Raw genomic sequence first — 21,743 nt, forward strand, 5'->3', positions numbered from 1 at the left:
CCCTCTGCTTCTCCCATTTGCAGGAAAGGTGATTAACTATTCTTGGCATTCTTGTATGCAAAGAAATTTCTTGCAGTGTTCCTCGTTTGACACTTGTTTAGCTCCTTCTTTCTTTGACAGCTGTCAGTTATATACGAGCTTCGGCTGCCTGACATTGTCTGATTTAAATTCACTTAAAGCCATATTGTCTCTTTGCAGATCACATCCTGAACGGGCAATGATGTGGCTATAACAATGATGCACACCTTTTAATTGTACAGTGGATGCTAATTAAACTAATTAGTTGGAAGTTCTTTCTTTTAGGTTATTAAACCTCAATTTGTTAGCACAATGAATTGAATTGAATTGAAAAGGATTTATACAGCGCGACTTTGCCCACTGCCCTGCCTTGTCTGTTTGTGAGACCAGAGAGCTACAGATTTAAATCCTGGTTGGCGCAGAGCAGAATAGTGACTTCTGTATTTATAGTGCTATGAGGTCCCAGCCTGTAACAAAAAGAATCCTGGATAGGTTTGTCATTATTTTAAAATTGTGTTACGCTGTGAGGAAGTAAAATCACTGGATGATGTTTCGGGACAGTTTACACCCTTCCTATCCCCGTCTCCCCTTATGTATTTACAGACCGGGCATGGAGAGGACTGGCCCTTTAAGGACTTCACTTCGGCATACCAGGTGACTAAGTCACGTGGTGCGGAGAGCAGCTACTTCACGGAAGAGGCGGAGAATGTCCGGCGTTCTCGAGTACCATACCACAACACAAGCGAGGAAGAGACACCGGAGAGAACCTTCCTGATACCGCCGTGGAGCACAAGGACGGAATCCGAGGACCTGAAACGCTCGACGCCGATGGAGGAAGCCGACGATGCCGGAGGAGCGAGGACCGAAACAGACGGGCAGCCAGACCCCACCTGGCAACGCGAGCACGCCAGCCACGGCCACCGGGGGTCGTGGCTGCACAAGGAACGAGAACACTTGCATCTCCCTTGGGGTCGCAGGACGGAGGAGGGAAAGGGGCGAGGTGACGAGGGAGGAACCCAGTAGGTCGTGGCATAACGGCGCGTAGAGGGTCGTTTAAAAGAAACCACAAGCTCACTGGTGAAGGTTCGGTGCTACCCCCCCCCCCACACACTTACCCGGCTTCCTGCACCATACCTCGTATTAGACTCCACCTTACGATTGCTCTTGTTTTTGTTTTCTTTCCCCTTCCCGAGTTCAACACAAGCTTAACACTCCTCAAGTACAGAACACCAGACTGTTTTGGAGTCCTCCAAGAGAAGACGCGAGGGTGACAAACCACAACAACCAGAATCCCTTGCTTTGTGTTTTTGGACTTGAGTCTCTACATCGGAGTGAGCCATTGACTTCCTTTGTTTTGGTTGTGACTGTAAATAAACCCTAACGAGTATAAACATCCCCAATAGTCCTGGTCTGCTTCACCACCGTGTTACACATGGTGTCAGAAGTGGGATTCGTCGCCTCATCATGGAAAATCTCATTCAGAGAATTAACAACCAAACTGCAAATACGGGCAGGAACCGGTACAAATGTCTCCTTACAAAAATACGTCACAGGAGAGGACCCCGATGCCTTCATTCTCAATTTTGAGAGGGCAGCAAAAGCGTCAGGTTGGCCAGAGGTAAAGTGGCCTTTCTTTCTAGCCCCTCTCCTTACAGGGGAAGCCCAGGCTGCGTACCAAGTGGCCAATCCGAACGGGAATACACCATACTCGGAAATAAAAGAACTGATACTAGACCATATGGGGATGGATGCAGAGGCCTATAGAGTAAAATTCAGAAAAGAACGAGGTTCCCCTGCAGACAATCCAAAAGCCCTGTATTTCAAACTAAAGGGTGCCGCTGATAAGTGGCTGAAACCCCAAGCTAATTCACAAGAGGATATAATGGCCATGATTTACCTCGAACAGTTTTTGGAGGCTCTTCCCTATCCCATACAGAGGTGGCTCAAACAACATAAGCAGCTCAGTCCAGAACAGGCCATAGAAATGGCTACCACGTTCTACAGGACCCAACCCCGAGCCTTACCATGGGACAATGATAAAGCAACAAAACCCACAACTGTGCCAGGGAAAATAGAGAAAAAACCTGCAAAGCCATCTTTTGAACCCATAAAGCCAAGACCGCTCAGACTGAACCCTCCTCCTTTACGCAACCCACAGTGCTTAGAATACGGAGAGTGGGGACACATTGCCAGGAATTGTCCTAGAAAAAAGCCCCAGGAGGAACCTATGGACATTGGTTGTATTCCACGTTCCATCCTGTATTCTGCAGAATTAGGACCTAGCTTTCACGTAAGTGTCAGAGTGAGGGGGGTGCCTGTAAAAGCCTTACTCGATTCAGGGTGTAAACAATCAGTGGTACTCCAGCCTATAGTAGGACCCTATAACAGTAAGTCAATAGAGACAGTGCCCATAAGGTGTGTTCATGGGGATGTCAAGGTGTACCCGCTAATTAACCTCTCTGTAACCCTTCATACAGGTCAAATCATGGAGGTACGCGTTGGGGTTGTCCCTGCCTTACCAGAGCAAATGATCATAGGACAGGATAACCCTTCCTTTGTGACTATACTGGAAGAAAAACTATATATAGCCAGTCCCACTGACTCTCCCCAACCGTCCTTGTTAGCGCAAGCCCCTTAGTTGATTGATAAAAGCTTTAGATATGCCCAAAAAAATGACCCAACTCTGCCTGGGAACAAACACAACAAAAACCGCAGGTAGGCCCGATCTCTTACCCTTGTTTTTCCATACAAAACGAACTGCTGTATAGAGTAGGGAAACAAGGAGACTCACCACAATTGGTTGTTCCTCAAGCCTTTCGAGAACAAGTCCTTTTCTTCGCCCATTCACACTTACTGGCAGGTCATAGAGGTGCCCAAAAAACCATCCAAATGTTGTTACAACATTTCTATTGGCCTGGCATTTTTGCACATGTCACCCGGTTCTGTAAGGATTGTGAGGTTTGTCAAAGGAAGAACCCTTACAGGCCACCTCCAGCTTCTTTACAGCCTCTCCCAATTGTAGGTAACCCATTCGAAAGAGTGGGGATGGACCTCATTGGGACACTTCCACGCACAAAGAGAGGCCATGTATATGCACTGGTTGTGGTAGAATACGCCACAAAATATCCAGAAGCTTTTCCTTTACGAACCCCCACAACTCAAAGTATTTCAGAGAAGTTGTTGGAACTGTTTTCCAGAGTAGGGTTCCCTCGCGAAATTTTAACCAATCAAGGGACCCCCTTTGTTTCAAAGTTAATGAATCAGATATGCAAAACTTTGGATGTCTCTCACATTAAGATGTCTGTATACCACCCCCAGACGGATGGTTCATGTGAAAGATACAACGCCACACAGAAGCTCACGTTAAAAAAACTCCTGACCGTGGAAGGTAATGAGTGGGACATGTTGCTTCAGTTGGCCTTGTACTTCGTGAGAAGCCAAGTTCAGACCAGTTTGGGCTGCTCCCCATTCCAGCTTCTGTATAGGAGAGAGCCTCGAAGTCTACTAGAGATCACCAAGGAGGTTTGGGAATAAGAGAAGGAAGAGGAAACAAAATCCTTTCTGGAGTATACGAAAGGACTTCGGTCCCGGTTACACAAACTTAGAGAGTTCGCAGACTCTAATATGGAAAAGGCCCAGGTAAAACAACAACTGGTGTACAACAAGGGCAAGAAGTGGCGACAACTCAATGTCAACGACTGGGTTTTAGTGCTCATACCATCAGCTATAGGGAAAACCAAGACAAACTGGCAAGGACCATACAAAGTGGTAGAAAAAGTAGGCATACCATCCTATAAAGTAAGGTTAGCACCCAGAAGGGTTCAACTGTTTCACATAAACCCTCTTAAAAAATGGTTGGGTCCCCCTCCCCAGGATGTACAGAAAGTCGACCAACTTCCACAACCTACGACCACCGTACAACAGTTGGTCGTAAACCCAGATTTGACCGCAGAGCAGAATAGGGGTCTTCATGACACTCTGACCCCTTTTGTATCAATCTTCTCTGATTTGCCCGGAAAAACCAGAATGACAGAACATGCTATACATACAGAACCAGGGAAGATAGTAAAACAAAAGCCTTATCGAATTCCCGTTGCAAGAAGACAGGCTATTAAACAAGAGGTAGAAAGCATGTTGCAGTTAGGGGTCATAAAACCATCAACAAGTTGAAGTACCGGGTTTTAAGAACCCAGCGGTGCCAGGGTACACACCCGAAGACTTCGAGTTCTTCCTGTTTCAGACTACAAAAACACAGAGTCTTCTAGGTGAAGTCAAAGATCGTATTTATTGGCTGCAGCCAGTAACAGGTATCCTAGAAGTACAACACGGTGTATGTTCTCAGGAGACTGCTCAATCTTACAAAGCCAGCCTTCTCTTTTATACAAAATATTATGCTTCAGGCAAACATTCCTTATTTTACAGTTGACCATTCACATATTTCCACTACAAAGAAAAAGCAGAGTCATGATGACAAGCCCATATTTCAGTTTGTTCAGCCCACAATCAACTATCCGGCAAGGCCCAGTATTTCCATCAGATATTGACGGACCCCTAATAAAAATGGGCACCTCCTCATCGTAAAGTAAGTCATAAAGAAAGAAACAGAGACAGGTGTGTGTGAGATTAGCAAGAACAACAAACATTTAAGGAGGGTCAAAGGGGATTTTAAAGACCAAGCTCTGATGTGGCCCCTACATATACTTGAAAGACAAAAAGTATCAGAGGGTCTAGGATTAACAAGAACAAGAACGCCGGATATGCACGTACAGAGGACTCTAATACCATGCCATGTGTGTACTTTAGAGATATAGGTCAGCCTTACATTGAACCCACCAAGTGATCAGATAAGGATGCCCATCAGTCACCACACGGAACCGCCCTTCATCATTTGGGTTCCTCTTAAGACCACTCTTGGTGTTATCTATTATCTTTCACATGGAGGGCTACAGTTGTTAAAAACCCTCACATGATCAGATAGATTTTCCGTGGTCTTACTTCTCCACTAGGAGGATGCTTGAGTGTTGAAAGAAGGGACTGATGTCGCAGTGCAAAAAATGGTGAAATAACAAAGGAGAAAGTGTGTGAAATAAAATTGGATGAGGGGGTACTGGACGTAAACTTTATTCTGTTGCTACCCTCTCTACCAATGTTTAAAAGTAGTCAGAGACAACCAAAGTATTTTTGGATCGTCTAGATGTATTCCAGGGTCAACATGTTTCAGCAATTTATGACGCAGATTGTCATTGCTTTCATCAGGACCACAATAAAATGATCGCCTGGCGATGTACCAGCGATTGGCTCATACTTATCATTCAAACCTCTAAGAGGATTGCAGACACCATATTAGTTGAGATCCAACTGTTAGAGTCTCACATTAAAACAACTCTTTCCAGCAAAGCATTCCAGAGAAATCAAGACGAAACTAATAAAAACAACAGAGAGTTCAAAGAGTTCACGTTGTCGGTCAAAATCGAAAAATTCAGAAAGGACCTGGATAGATTTAAGTTTGACAAGGTATACCTTTACACGAGCGATACGTATGTCCCTCCTGATTTCACTGCTAATGGACAAAAAAATGGGTCCAATTATGGAACCTCGAGCTCTGAAGACAATACCTCAGGAAGCGACACCGGGTCTACCAATCAAGGTTCGAAACAAAGAGGTAGAGGAAGGAGAAACTTCCGTAGCAACTGGAGGGGAAATCAAAATAACCAAACACCCATGTGGTGGCCCCCCAACTCATGGCAATACGGTGGGCCTCAATTTCCTCCCCAGATGGGACCACAATAAGAACCACTTCTTGGAGGCACGCCATCCATCTACTGCATTTCAGTGGACGGTGATCGAACAACCTCATATCCCGACACACATCACTGACATTGGCAGATTTCTATTACTAAAAGAACAGAAGTGGGTTTTTAAATTGGGCACCAACCGGGTGGGGCTCAATGATCATATACCGTGGGCTAGTCTATGATTTCCATTACTTTGGGACTCACGGAAGGTAGTGATGCGTAAGACTTTCATTTGAAACACCTTAGTGTAACTTACAATGGTGTTTGCCTGATTCTGTAAGCATGAAATTCTGCATGCATGAAACCCCATATATACCATCAGTAATTCCTGACAGACAAGTTTTATAACGTGATGCATAAAAGTTTCATTCAAAACATCTTGGTGAAACTTACAATGGTATTTGCCTGACTTTGTATGTATGCATGAAACTTTATACATACAATTTGCCATTCTTGACACCCCTGCTAGTCTACACAGGATAACATACAGTAGTTTCCCTTCTCACTATGAAGTAATAATGTTTCCTTCCCCCTCCACCCACCTTTTAGAAGTAGGGTGGTAAAACACTCAGCATAATTCGTTGCTTTCCGGTGTGTTTATGTGGAATCCGGGTGCACAGGGTTAAACTACATGTCTACTTCTTTAACACAACAAACCCCCCGGTTTGTTTACATTTTTCTATGTAACGCCCGTTGAGCACTCTCATTGGCCGTGCATGCAGCCAATCACACACGTCGTATTGCCACCGGGATACCCACGTGACCGACTTTCGGCCAATGACGCTATGCGTCATAAACAGCAGCCGAAGTCAGTTCCGGTACCTCCCCGATCGGCTCAGATGCCGACAAGAAGTACCGACGGTGAGGTAAGGGGCTTTGCAGAGTGATGCTGGCATATTGTGATCGTGCTTTCACGATGGTTAAGACGTATTTGGTCTTACTCGCTTCTACTTACTTTAAAACTCACATACAGAGTGGGGGCGAGTATTGTAAATTGTGTATGCCGGGTTGTGGTTGACAACTCCATTACTATTCTTGATCCAAAACTGGGCGAGTACTGTAACCTTCATACTGAGTGGGTGAGGTAGTGGTCAACAACTCCACTACAATCTTCTGAATTAAATGTGCTGGGGCTACAACCCCCTTTTGAGTGAAACAACACACGGCACTGTGTGGCGCTGATATCTGTCTGTCTAAACATATGAGATACAAGTGGCACTTTCAGCTTTGCTGTTTTTTGCCCCTTTTCTAGAGCGGTGCTTCCCCTTTACCCTGAGCCGTGGCCAGGTGGGGTGAGGTCCATACATCTTCCAAGTGGGGTAAGATGTCATCTCCTTTGGCTACTTTGACAATTCGATCCATTGTTGAGATTTTTGCACTGAAAAAAATGTTTCTATGGGTGTGCTTGAAAAAATGTCATTTTTTACTAGGATTGAAAAGTTAGAACATAGTATATATATATATATATATATATATAAGTATAAGAACGTGGTGTTTACTAACAAGACTTTTATTAAATATTTCCATGTTTTCACTATTCCCAGAAACCCCTAACTTGGAAAGGTGAAGCTACCAATGTGAACACCTAGTGGATACAGGTGATCTAAGTATCGGTTTTGAAATGTATTCAAAGTTTTGAGCACCAATTTTTTGTTTTAAGAGCACTTGTTCGTAGTAGCAATCATTTTATTGTGGTCCTGATGAAAGCAATGACAATCTGGGTCATAAATTGCTGAAACATGTTGACCCTGGAATACATCTAGACGATCCAAAAATAAGTTTACGTCCAGTACCCCCTCATCCGATTTTATTTCACACACTTTCTCCTTTGTTATTTCACCATTTTTTGCACTGCGACATCAGTCCCTTCTTTCAACACTCAAGCATCCTCCTAGTTGAGAAGTAAGACCACAGAAAATCTATCTGATCATGTGAGGGTTTTTAACAACCTCAGCCCTCCATGTGAAAGATAATAGATAACACCAAGAGTGGTCTTAAGAGAAACCCAAATGATGAAGGGCGGTTCCACGTGGTGACTGATGGGCATCCTTATCTGGTGTGTGATATTAGACATAGTTTGTATGCGATGAACAGGTTTACGACATGTGCGCCTTGATGCTAATCTCATTCGGCCACTGGGAAAGGAACTGGCCGAACAGGTTTGGCTTCAGGGAGTGGACTCAGCTCGCCCAGGTCACAGAGGTGTCAGCGAAGGTATACGTGTCCTTCTGACTTGATCTCGGCTTTAGTCATAGCCTGTGTGAGGGCAATCACAAAATGGCTGCCGCTCACAAAATGGAACCCAAAGTTTCAAGACGGAAACTCCGATTTCAGGGTGATTTCGTCACTCGAATATGACAGAAATGCTTGTGCATAGTATCTCAATCATTACCGGTCTGCTGATACCAAAATCGTCATGATACGAGGTCCAGAATCTTCAGTACTACAGTCCCTCCTTTTGCCCTTACATAGGCAATAACCTACACTCACGCTAATCTGAGCCCAGGTCTATATTCATAAAGTCATTGAGATGCTGCTGTAGCATCATCCTATTACTTAGCTCGATTCTTGATACACGTTTCCTTACACACGATGTAGCACAAAGGCCACATATTGCAGGAGCACACTGTGCACACAGACAGAACAGGAAAAGAATGGGTAAGATCATCCCAATGACTATCAGAATCTTCCATCCCCAGGTGGATATCAGTTCCCAGAACCATCCCATCAATGACCAACCCCCTTTATCCATGTGGATAGATTCGGAGATCTTATGCAGATTGGAAATGGCCTGGTAAACTGTCGGAGCGTTATCGGGGATGAAAATACAACAACTTGATTGGATCACTTTACATACCCCACCTCGGTCTGCAAGTATGACATCTAACGCACCAACTGATCCACACCACCAAGAAGACTGCATTCAAGGAACGACTGGACAACAACGCACACAACAGCAAGGAACTTTTCAACATCGTTAAAGAACTCTCCAACCCAAACGCCGGAAACAACAACATCACCCCTTCGCAAGACCTCTGCAACTCCCTCGCCTCCTCCTTCCACAACAAGATCGCGGACATACACAACAGCTTCAGCACTCAACCGACGCATGCCACGACCGAACCACCGCCCCCCACCACCACCCTCTGCGCCTGGACCCCGATCAGCACCGAAGACACCATCTGCACGATGAACTCCATCCACTCCGGATCTCCAATCGACCCTTGCTCTCACCACATCTTCAACAAGGCCGACGCTGTCATCGCACCCCACCTGCGGGACATCATCAACACCTCCTTCAACACTGCTACCTTCCCGGAGAGCTGAAAGCACGCCGAACTCAGCGCCCTACTAAAGAAGCCATCAGCCGATCCCACCGACCTCAAGAACTACTGACCCATCTCGCTGCTCCCGTTTCCCGCAAAAGTCATCGAGAAAACCGTCAACAAGGAGCTGGCTGCCTTCCTCGAGACGAACGGATCCCTCGACCTCTCGCAGTCTGGCTTCCGGGCCAACCACAGCACCAAGACCGCCCTGTTCGCAGCAACCGATGTCATCCGAGCCCTGTTTTACAACGGAGAAACAGCGGCCCTCATCCTCCTAGACCTCTCCGCAGCCTTCGACACTGTCTGCTACCATACCCTAGTACAGCGCCTCAGCAACGTCGGAATCCAGGAGAAGGCACTGGAGTGGATCACCTCCTTCCTCGCCGGAAGGACACAGAGAGTCCGCCTCCCCCCGTTCAGATCAGAAGCCACCGAAGTCATCTGCGGCGTTCCTCAAGGCTCCTCGCTCAGCCCAACCCTCTTCAACGTCTACATGAGTCCCCTCGCAGCCATCGCACACCAGCACAACCTCAACATCATCTCCTACGCCGACGACACCCAGCTGATCCTCTCCCTCACCAACGACCCGGCCACCGCCAGAGCCAACCTACACGAAGGGATGAAAGAGGTAGCCAATTGGATGAAGAACAGCCCCCTGAAACTGAACTCGGACAAGACGGAAGTCCTCATCCTGGGATCCTCACCCTCCGCCTGGGATGACTCCTGGTGGCCCCCCGCCCTAGGCAGCGCACCCAAACCAACAGACCACGCACGCAACCTGGGCTTCATCCTGGACTCCTCCCTCTCCATGACCAGACAAGTCAACGCTGTCTCCTCGTCGTGCTTCAACATCCTACGCATGCTACGCAAGATCTTCCGGTGGATCCCCACCGAGACCAGAAAGACGGTAACCCAGGCTCTCGTCACCAGCCGACTGGACTACGGCAACTCCCTCTACGCCGGAACCACAGCCAAACTCCAGAAGAGACTCCAGCGGATCCAGAACGCCTCAGCACGACTCATCCTGGACATCCCCCGGCGCAACCACATCTCTGGACACCTGAGAGACCTGCACTGGCTCCCAGTCAACAAGAGAATCACCTTCCGTCTCCTCACCCACACACACAAAGCCCTGCACAACCAGGGCCCAGGATACCTCAACAGCCGCCTCAACTTCTACGCTCCCAAACGCCAGCTTCGATCAACCGGCCACGCCCTCGCCGCCGTCCCCCGCATCCGAAGAGCCACCACAGGGGGAAGGTCCTTCTCCTACCTCGCCGCCAAGACTTGGAACTCCTTCCCGACCCACCTCCGCCTGACCCAGGACCACCTGGCCTTCAGGAAGCAGCTCAAGACCTGGCTGTTCGAGCTGTACGGACCCCCCCTCCCCTAGCGCCTTGAGACCCTCCGGGTGAGTAGTGCGCTATACAAATGCTTTGATTGATTGAACGAACGCGACCCTATTCTGAAGAGTCATAAGGTGATCTGACTGGAGCTCAGCCGTCAAATTACTAAGGGCACCGGCAGTTTCAACTATAGTGGATTCAACCACCCTTGTCAATTGCCTTATGTTCCTGCTGTTAACCATAGGTCCCCAAAACGGCAGAAAACCCTTCACGAAATCTCCAAATTCTTGTCCTGCAGTGTCTCCTTCACTCATGACACCTCTAACTATCCTTGTCCTGTGGTAATCTGCTGTAGCTGTGTAGGTGGGAGCAACAGGAACGAAACATAACATGTGCCCGAGAAGTCAGGGGGCAACCATGTATAGGCTCTATCATGGCAGATGAAATAGGTAGCCTTAGCTGCTAGAAACGGAGGGGAAGTCTGGGACGCAAAAACGTATGTCTCAGTGCAAATACTTCTCCCTAACTGAGCTCCGGAATTCTTGCCATTACCTTGCAGACATAGGTGACCCTGATGGGGTACGATCCAAATAGAGGAGGATCTCTTCGTTCGCTGGTTCTCACTCAAAGCAACTCCATTATTTGTTACATTCCATCTAACAAAAGCTTGCAACTCATCCCTAGGAATCGTTCTCTACGAGTCAATTGTTCTGCTCATATTTGCAATTCCTACTACCAATGCTTTGTTGCTCGAGTTACTTCTCGTGGAACGCGGGGGATATGGTTCAATAGCATATATGAACATCGTTTGAAACGCCCACAAAGAACCATTGTAGCTAAATGGTAAGACCAAGCATGGGATACCTTTATCTGTTGTATGTGGCATAAGACCACACACCCAACAATTAGTTGTGTTTACTACTAATTGGTGTTGGTGCAAAAGCTGGATGAAAGAGTTATTGATAAACTCTAATCTTCTAGTGGACTCATGCTCAGGCAGAGGGTGAAAAGAATGCGAAGAAACAGTAGGAGGAGGTATGGGCTGTGTAGTGGGTGCAAAGGTCACTTGAAAAGAGAATAAAACATATCCTATTTAAAACATCATTACACTAAGCAACATACAAATGCATAATATCAAAAATCGTTTTCTTGTCATTACTATACACATTCTGGCTTTAAAGTTCATCTGTTTGGCAGGTCTCTCCATCTTGAAAAACTCCATCCTCTCTAAGTAGCTGCCCGCGGCGGTAGGGTGTTCCATGCTAAGGAATGCTTCTCTCAGTCCAGGGCAACTCCCTTAGACCAACCAGAACTGTTGACCTAACGTCTTCAGCCGCACTCCAAAGACTTAAGCAACCGCGACCCTAGCAGCTGAACCAGATGGCAGTTCAAAAACAAAAATAAGCACGTTTCTCAGATGAGAGAGCTGCACATTCAAAAATAAAAAGAATTTTTATTTGTCCATAGTTCTCGGCCTCAGATTATAACGGCTTTTTCCATGTACTGTCTGGTCCTGAAACAAAAGTTCCGGCTCTGTAGTGTTCAATAGACTTGACGGTGGCAAAGCTTCTTGCAAGATATTGTCGCTTTCTTGTTCAGAAATTGTTCCCTTTATAGGTACATCGCTAAAATGCAGAAAATGAGGCACAGTCTCAGTTTCAGAGACAGCGATACTCTCCTGGATCCTACGGTTGTAGGAGGGAAGCAGTGGGACCCTCTTACAGTGTACGCCGTGGATCCAGTGCTTTTTGCCTTCTACTCGGACAGCTGATCTCGTTGAGAGAAGAACAAGGTGAGGTCCGGTCCAACGGGGCTTGTCATTCTTTGTCCGCTGGAAGTTCCGGATCAGCACCCACGATCCAGGATCAATATGATGTCCTGGAGCTTCAGAGACCGGAGGCAGAGTATCATAAACCTGTTGGTGTAAAACATGCAATTTAGCCGTCAATTTGTACAAATAATCAAGCAGTACAGGATGTTTGAGTTCACTATATTTTTTCGGCCTTGGAACTCCCCATATATTGGCCGGACGGCCAAACACAATCTCGTAGGGACTAAGTCCCACTCGAGAGTGAATAGTCATTCTCGTTGATAGGAGTGCTAAAGGCAGAGCGTCAGGCCATTTAAGACCAGAACTCGCTTGAATTTTTGCTAGTTTCAACTTCAATGTGCCATTATAGCATTCTACTAAACCAGCTGATTGGGGGTGATTTGCAGCGTGGAACTTCTGTTGGATGCGTAGCCCCTCACATACTTTCTTCATCACTCGACCCACAAACTCACTTCCATTGTCACTCCAGACCATTCTCGCCATTCCAAATCTGGGGAAGAATTCCTTGACAAGGGCTTTAGCTGTGGATATGGCAGTATTGTCTTTTAGGGGGTATGCTTCTACCCATCTCGAAAAGGCACAAACAACAACGAGTACGTATTTCAAATTGTTGCACCTTTCCATGTGAATTAAATCTAGCTGCAAAACCTCGAACGGATACGTAGGAGGCGCAAAATGACCAGTTGGAGTTGGAGTTCCCCTACCAGGATTGTATTTCAGACACACCATACAATTCTTCACCAAGTTCTCTGCACATTTTGAAATTCCCGCATTTTGCCAAACCGGAGCCAACAACTTACAAATCCCTTTCACACTAATATGTGCCATTCCATGAGCCATTGTCACCACTGCAAGCTCATACGCATCGGGTAACAACCATCTCTGATGCTTCGACAAATCAATCCAACAACCATTCGAATCCAATCTACCCTTACTTTCTCTCCATTCATTCAACTCTTTCTGTGTAGCTTCAGCTTGAATGGATTTCACGCTCTCAATCGTATCTTCACACATTCCAACATCACCAACCTATCTTGTAGGGCCTGCTACATACATTCGATTCATTACATCTTTTGCTGTTTCTTTTTCGATTTCATCAGCAAATGCATTACCACGACCAACATCATCAGTAACCTTTTTGTGTGCACTGCATTTCACAATCGCAACTTGTAACTGTAAGGTCAGTGACTCAAGAAGCTCATTCACCAACTGTCCATGTTGGTTCTTCGTCCCATGCGAAGTTAAAAATCCACGTTCACGCCACAAACGTCCAAAGCTATGAGCCACGCCAAAAGCGTATTGGCTGTCAGTATATATGGTCACTCTCATACCTTTCGACAACACGCACGCTCTCGTGAGTGCAATCAATTTCGCTGCTTGTGCTGAATTATGTGGGATACGTGCAGTTTCAACAATCGTATGCAAAGTCGTAACAGCATATGCTGCAGTCGTATCACCATTCGGCAACTTAAAGCATGAACCATCAACCCATAAAGTACCATCACATTCAGGAAGAGGAGTATCCCTCAAATATATTCTCCCTTTCGTTTCTTCTTCAGTTCTCAGAAAACAGTCATGCTGTTCTTCATTACCATCATCTGTCTCAACTGAAATCGGCAACAATGTGGCTGGATTCAACGTGTTGCATCGTTTAATGTGCACATGACTCGCTAACAACGTCAACTCATAACCAGACAACCGAGCACTAGTTAAATGCTGTGTCTTCGTACGGTTCAACAAGGTATCCACTGCATGTGGAACCATAACAACTAACGTGTTATCCATAACCAAACCAGCAGACTGTCGAATTGAAACAGCCGCTGCCGCCGTAGCTCTCAAGCAGCTCTAGCTACCGGATCTAAAGTCGACGAAAAGTACGCACATGGACGTTGCTTATCGCCGAACTGCTGCGTCAAGACTGACAATGCACATCCCTCTCTCTCGTGAACATACAATGTGAAAAGCTTACTGTAGTCGGGAGTACCCAACACAGGAGCCCAACACAACGCATTGCGTAGTTCTGAAAAGCTCTTCTGACATTCGTCAGTCCAAGGAATAGGATTTGGAATATCCTTAACAGTAAGGGCTATCAAAGGCTTCGCTAACAAAGAAAAATTAGGAATCCACTGTCTACAGTATGACGTAATACCCAAAAACGCACGTACTTCTCTGTGTGTCGTAGGCACACTTATTTTCGCAATAGCTTGAATTCTTTCTGGGGTCAGTTTCCTTCCCTCCTTCGATAAGAGGTGACCTAAGTAGGTTACTTCTTGTCGACAAAATTGCAACTTCGAGAGAGAAACTTTGTGATGACAATCAGACAAGTGATGTAGTAACGACAAAGTGGCGTCCCTGCAAATCTCCTCAGTGTCAGCAGCGACTAGTAAATCATCTACGTATTGAATAAGGGCTGCGCCATCAGGTAAAATCAACAGATCAAGTTGTGTCTTCAATGCTTGACTATAGATCGATGGACTCTCGCAATAGCCTTGAGGAGCGCGTTTAAAGCGAAAACTGCGACCTCCTAAAGAGAATCCAAAAATGTCCCTACTATCCATGGCAATTGGGATGCTGAAGAAAGCATTCTTCAAGTCAATCACCGAAAACCATGTGGCAGTAGCTGGAATCAAAGTCAACAAGGCCGTAATGTCAGGTACAACGGGAAATTGTGGAACAACAATTTTGTTCACTTCGCGAAGATCGATGACAAACCTATATACAGGAGGCTGTGAAGGATCAGTTCTCTTCAGAACAGGCAAAACAGGACTATTGCACACATTACCTCTCGTTTCCTCAATGACACCCTTTTCGATCAGATCATAAATATTTGCTAAAAGTGCACGCTCACCATCACTCGAGATGCGATATTGTGGAATGCGCGGTAACTTAGCATTCACCTTCAGTGTCACGACATATGAAGGAATGTCCAATAAACCCACATCATTTGGACCAGAGGCCCACAATGAATCTGGTAAGAGAGACAATTCAGATGGAAGACAATCTTTCGACACGTACATCGGAGAGATCACTCTCTTACCTAGAATAAGATGTACTCCTGATGGAGAACAATACAACGTCGCATACAATCCCTTTAACAAATCCAATCCCAACAAATTCTCATTACAACCTGTAGTCAAAAGAAGGGCAGCTTCGATCTTACGCGGACCAACAGAAAGAGACAATGGAGCAGAAATCGGATTCGTAACGGGGGCACCAGGAAAACCTACAGAAACATTATGGAAGCCAGACAAAGGTGCGCCAGGGAGTTTAGAATGCATAATAGAACTCTTTGTAGCACCAGTATCCAACAGAAAAGGTTCTGACACACCTGATGTAATCACTTCAACATTAGGTCCACTCTGATCTACTGGAACTGAAACAACTCCCTCTCTTTGTCCATGGCTGTCCTAATAATCATTACCATTTGCTACATCACCTTCAACATAGTAATCATCCACATAGTACTGTGTTGTCCTACTAGACGAACTTTGCTGTTGATCAAAACTATTCATCGAGTTCTGCGGAGGCAAAGGACGTACATTCTGTCCGCGACCTCTACCTCTAGGCGCTTGTTGAGCACCTCTACCTCTCACACCAGAAGCACCATTCGTGCGTTGTAACAGAGCCGGACAACTATTCTTGTAATGACCCTCTTCTTTACAATATGCACACTGATTAGGCCCATACGGAAAACGCTGTTGAGAAGACTCGTTTCTTTGCGAGTTTCTCGAATACCGCTGAGGCTGCTGATAATCGCGCTGACTAATAATACGGGGTGGATAAGCTTGCTGTAGAAGAACCTTAGTCTTCAATTCCTTAGTCTTCTTATCCACTTTCTCTAATTCATCTTTGCGCCTATTTTCATAGTACTGGGCAGTAGCCAAAATTTGGGCTGACATGGAAACAGCCCAAGCACTTTCAGAATTCTTCAACTTATTGCACAATTCAGGAAGCAAATTATGTACAAACTTGTCAACAAACAATCTCTGACCACCTTTGGTAGCCATATCCTGACCACTATGATCTACGAAGGTCTCTTCGAACCTCGTGAAAAAGTCAGACACAGTTTCATCTTTCTTCTGCTTACATGCAGACAACTTGTCCCAATTGACACGCAATTCGGGCATTAAAGTCTTCATATACGTAATAATTTTCTCAGGAAGTTCAGTAATCAAATCCTCAGGCTTAGCACCGCCTACTTGTCTATGTCGGCGTCTCTAAGATTAACCCATGTATCACCTAATTCATCCGCATGATCCGTATGACGAATCTTACTCCAAATAGGTTGTGTAACAACATTGCCAAACAACATGTCGATGTCCGCCAAATTCATAATACACAAACTCTTTATAGTACCCTGCTGGAATTTTGCGTGGATCGGGCAAAGACTGCTTAATAGCTAAAACTTCAGCATGTTTCCATGGAACATGTACCCAAATAGGCTGAAAATGAGCCGGTACAGCTGGCGGATTATTACCTGGACCAGCAGCCACTTCTTCCTTCCACACCGGAGGAACTTCTCTCATCGGATATTGTCGTGCCTTTCTCCCAACTGAAGAATCAGACTCAAACAATTGTCGAGAAGGAGACTCTTTCCTAAATGACAACAACGTCACAACTGCTTTCTCAACATCAGATGGGCTCACAATCGTTCCCTTCGCAAACTCAGAACATATGCTATACAACTTGTCAGGAGCTTGCCCTACTTCCTCATCCCATTTCTCCACAAGAAAATCACACATAGTATCGAAAACGTACCACTGCTTTGGTGCTTCCCATTGAAGGAAAAGATGCATAACACCCTCAAGATCATACCGCGTATTGTACATAATCCATTTATGCGCCATATGGTCCAAAATCACACACTCATCCATATTCGGCAACTGATTGTCTACGCTCAATAACAGGAGACATACCCAACTGTCCCAACAAAGGAGAAAAGAAACCAGTAACTGCAGTAGTCATTCGTTGTCTAGCAAAAGGAGAAGGTGAAAGAATAAGAGAAGACGGAACAGTAGCAGAAGAATTCTAAGTCAGAATGGAGGAAACATTAAGAACAGGCGTAGAAGTAGCAGATGAAGAAGGAGACAAAGGTGGCGGCCCCTGAGGAGGCTGCGCCAAAGGAAGAGTAGCTAACGGAAAAGGAGCTGGCTGTGGTGGAATCACAGGTGGCACAACAACTGGGGGTTGTGCAATCACAGCTAGTGGCGGCGGTGCCGTAGCACTCTGTGCATAAGGGGGTGGTGAACTCAAGAGATGTGACATTAAAGGATCTTTCTGAAGATCTTCCCTTCCTTCCTGTTCTTTATGCGGCAAAACTGGGTAGCATCTGTCTACCGCTAACTTCTTCACCCTAAGTATTTGTTTGCTTTCTTGCTCTTCCTCATTATCCCTGAACGCAACAGCTGCTTGTACCATAGACATACCTCGTTCTCGTTTATTCCTCTTCGCTAATTTAATTACTCTCTGTTTGGCTTCTTTGCGCCACATGCGAAAAGAGTCAAACATTGCCGACCGGGCTTTCTTCTTAAAAAGTTTAACCTCTAAGTTATCCAAAATCTCTGTGTCAAAACTACCATATTGAGGCCATTTTAAAACACCATCTTTCCTGGTGTATCGGATCCATACTTCATTATATGCGATAGGGCCTACGCCATGCTTCACATAGAGTTCATATGTTGGAGTTCCAATCGGAGGAACCGGACACGAGTCCTCCAATCGGGAATCCTTATTATAGCCAAAACAAAACATATTTCCAAGTCTGCTAAGACCAGGCATCTACGCTCTCTAGTCTAGCTTCAAACTTCAAAGGATTATCGAATACGATAGTCTCGCGAATACACGAGTCCTTTGGCTTTGGTATTTGCAAATTCCAAATCAAAGCGATCCAAAAAAAAGGATACCAGAACTAAGAACGAAACTAAGGACTGGGAGACACTCCACTCATACTTAACTGAAGATATCGATGACGTCACCAGAAGACTCATCTACCGTTTCGCTCTACCAATCATCAAGGGTCCAAAACAGGGCGATAGTCAGTGCAGCAGACCCCTCAAGTCATGCCATGAAGTTTTAGCAGGGGCCTGACTTCAAAACATTTTGCTGAAGGGGGCTCTGAGCAAAAAAGTTTGAAGATCACTGCACTAGGGTCATTATTTGAATGGTCCAGCAGGTGCAGTGGCACCGGATCAAAAAAATGACAGAACTCAACAAAAAAACTAATATTTGTATATTTTACTACTAAACAGACAGTTGCAACTGCAGTTATCTTGCAGGCACTTGTGTCATGATTTGAATGGTGCAGAAGGTGCAGTGACACTGGGCCAAAAGGTTTTAAGAACTCCTCTAAACACTGAATATTGCTATATTTTACAACTAACAGGCAGTCACATTCACAGTTACCTTGCAGTTGAACGAGGCTTGATTTAAATGGTGTAGCAGGTGCAATGGCACCGGGGTCAACATTTGTCCTAATTCCACTAAACACCAAACATTGCACTATTTTACAATTAAACAGGCAACCACACATGCCGTTATCTTGCAGGCTCTAGAGGCATGATTTAAATGATGCAGCAGGTGCAGTGGCACTGGGCCAAAACATTATCAGTACTCCTCTAAACACATAATATTGCTATTACATTAATTAATTCTATTCATTCCGTCTTTTATTACATTTTTCTGAATTTTGCTATTACCTACCCGCACTATACTACTAGAAACAGCACAAATGTTGCCTTTATGTACACTAACACGTCATAACACTTTAAGAGACTTTCTGTAACTTATACTACACAACTATTCAGCAAGCTACAACTTGCAACAAAAAACAGCTTATTATAAATCACATAGGTGAAACCTAAAGCACCTACCAGTGCTTTTTAATTTTTTTGACCGTTTGAGCTTAAGCCTTTATATTTGTTTATTCTTGAAAGGCATCTAGGCCAAATGTGTTTTTTTCCCAACAAATAGGGGATTCTAAATAAACCCAAAGTTTTTCTATTTCCTGGGGTTGTTTTTTAAAATTTGAGAAGAGGTACAGTGTAAGAAAGTGTGTATTTTGTTTCACCAAACATAGCATAAAGATCAAGATAACTCTCTTCTCAAATTTCGAGAACAGCCAGAGATATAAAAAGAATTTCCTAGATAGATGTTTGTGAAACTTGCATAATTTGCTTTAGCGTAATTATGTGAAATTTCGGGAAAATGTTGCTAAATGATGGATAATTATGTAAAATGCAAATCTGTAATTTGGCACTAGATTGTAGCCCTTAAGTTGTTCCTCAGTCAATTTGTGAAAAAAAAAGGTAAAAACAAAATTGACCTGAACAAAAGATACTTGTGTGCTGGTTGTTTGCAGTGCTTCCATGGCCGTACGCACCAGAGACCCTCATACAAAATTAAATCAAACCCCGAAGAAAGAAAGGAAAGGATTACAAAAGACTATTAACCCTGAAAATAAAAAGGAAGATTTAAAAAATTACGGCTTGCAGTCACATCTTGAGGAGTCTACTAGAGTACACATTATTTGTTTTTCACTTCTTTTCACTGTTGTATGTTGTGTTAGTAATGCTAGGTCAATTAGTATGAAAGATTGAGTATGTATGAAAGATGGTATGAGTGAGAGTAAACTTACATGTATTGTTTAGGGTTTTCTGTCAATACATGATTTAACCTTGCATTTTAAACTGATTTGTACATATGATACCATGTCACTGTATTGTAATTTTGATAAAATAATCACCAGAAAATAAAAAAAACAAAATTGTTATGAAAATGATAGAAAATAAATGAAAGAAATAAAATACAAATACTAAGTTTAAGTGAATGACTTCTTGTTTTCAGTAGCATCTTGTATGTAAATCTGAAGAAACTTTAATGCTCATGTGTAAAGAAATATAGGTCAGAATAGAGGTTCCCCTTTTTCTTGCAGTGCTTCCATGCTCCTGCAATATCATTTTGCTGCATCCTGTGCACAATCATGCATTGCAAAGTAATATTTATTTTATTTTACTTTAAAAGTTATATGCAGTGTGGACCTGACCCCGGGGTGTATCAGAGTGCTTTTCAGTTTGGCTATCACGAAGGTAACAGAAATAGTAACAGTAAACCAATAGGTCAAAATACAGTCATAACAGTTCAGTAAAGATAGATATAAACAAGTGAGTCCTAGAGTGCCTGAGGGGCTGGGGATCTAGGCCAGCAATGTCTTCATCAGTTTTGTTTTAACTTCCTTTTTGAAAGTAGCCATTGAATGATTCAGTCTGATTTCTGGGGGCAGGGAATTTCAGATTCTCTGAGCCTCTAGAGGATCTGGAGCCACCAGAGAGTTTAAGTTTGTGTGAAAGTTATATTGCGGTGTTGAAATGCAAAGCTTTGTTGGTCATGCATGTAAATTTTAGATGTATCCTTGCTTCATACAGGAGCCAATTTAGTGATTTCAGCTCAGGTGTGATATGATTGTTTCATTTTGAACCTGTGATCAATCAATCAATCAATTGCTGGTTTGTTAAGCGCAACTACTCACCAGAAAGGGTCTCAAGGCGCTGAGGGAGGAATGCAGCTCCCAGATGTTTTGCAGCATATCCTTGAAGAGTCAGGATTTGAGGTACTTTGTAAACTTGAAAAGTGTAGGAGTTTGTTGGAGGTGAAGAGGGAGGGTGTTCCATGCCTTGCCTGTGAGGAAGGAGGAGGACCAACCTTCTGTTCTGGGCTTCTTGAATTGCCGCACCATAGCCAGGGGGAGCTGGGCTGAGCGGAGGGATCTTTGAGGTGTGCGGTAGGAGAGGCGGTGGTTCAGGTAGGCAGGTCCGGTGCTGTGGAGGCCTTTGTGGGCATTGGTGAGAATCTTGAAGGTGATTCTCTTTTCGATGGGGAGCCGATGTAGTGTCCCCAGTTGAAGGGTGAAGTGGCAGTGGTGTGGTAGGTTGAGGACTAGTCTGGTGGAGGCGTTCTAGATGTTCGGAAGTTTGCAGGGAAGGTTCTTTTTTATCCGGGTGTAAAGTGTGTTGCCATTGTCCAGTCTGCTGCTGATGGGGGCATGGGTGATGGTTTCCCGTGTTCAAGTGGAATTCAGTTGAAGGTCTTTTGTAGGAGGTGGAGGATGTGGTGGCAGGAGAAAGAGACAGCATTGATTTGAAGGTCTGTTTTGAGTTCGGAATCCAGGATGAATCCAAGGTTGCGTGCGTGGTCGGTAGGGGAGGGTGGGTTGCCGATGGTGCATCATGAGCCAACGTTCAAGATCTATCAACAGAAATGAACTGAGCAGGAGGAGCGCTTTATCCCTGATCCCCAGTGAGGCGAGATTTTCCTCCAGCACATCATGGTTCACAGTGTCAAATGTCGCTAAGAGATCTAAGTGGATAAGTGCAGCACATTTGTTTGTGTATTTTCAGTAACTATTTGAACCATGGTTCTGATGGCGAATGCT

Source organism: Lissotriton vulgaris, unplaced genomic scaffold (assembly GCF_964263255.1).
Source record: "Lissotriton vulgaris unplaced genomic scaffold, aLisVul1.2 SCAFFOLD_859, whole genome shotgun sequence".
NCBI classification, from domain to species: domain Eukaryota; kingdom Metazoa; phylum Chordata; class Amphibia; order Caudata; family Salamandridae; genus Lissotriton; species Lissotriton vulgaris.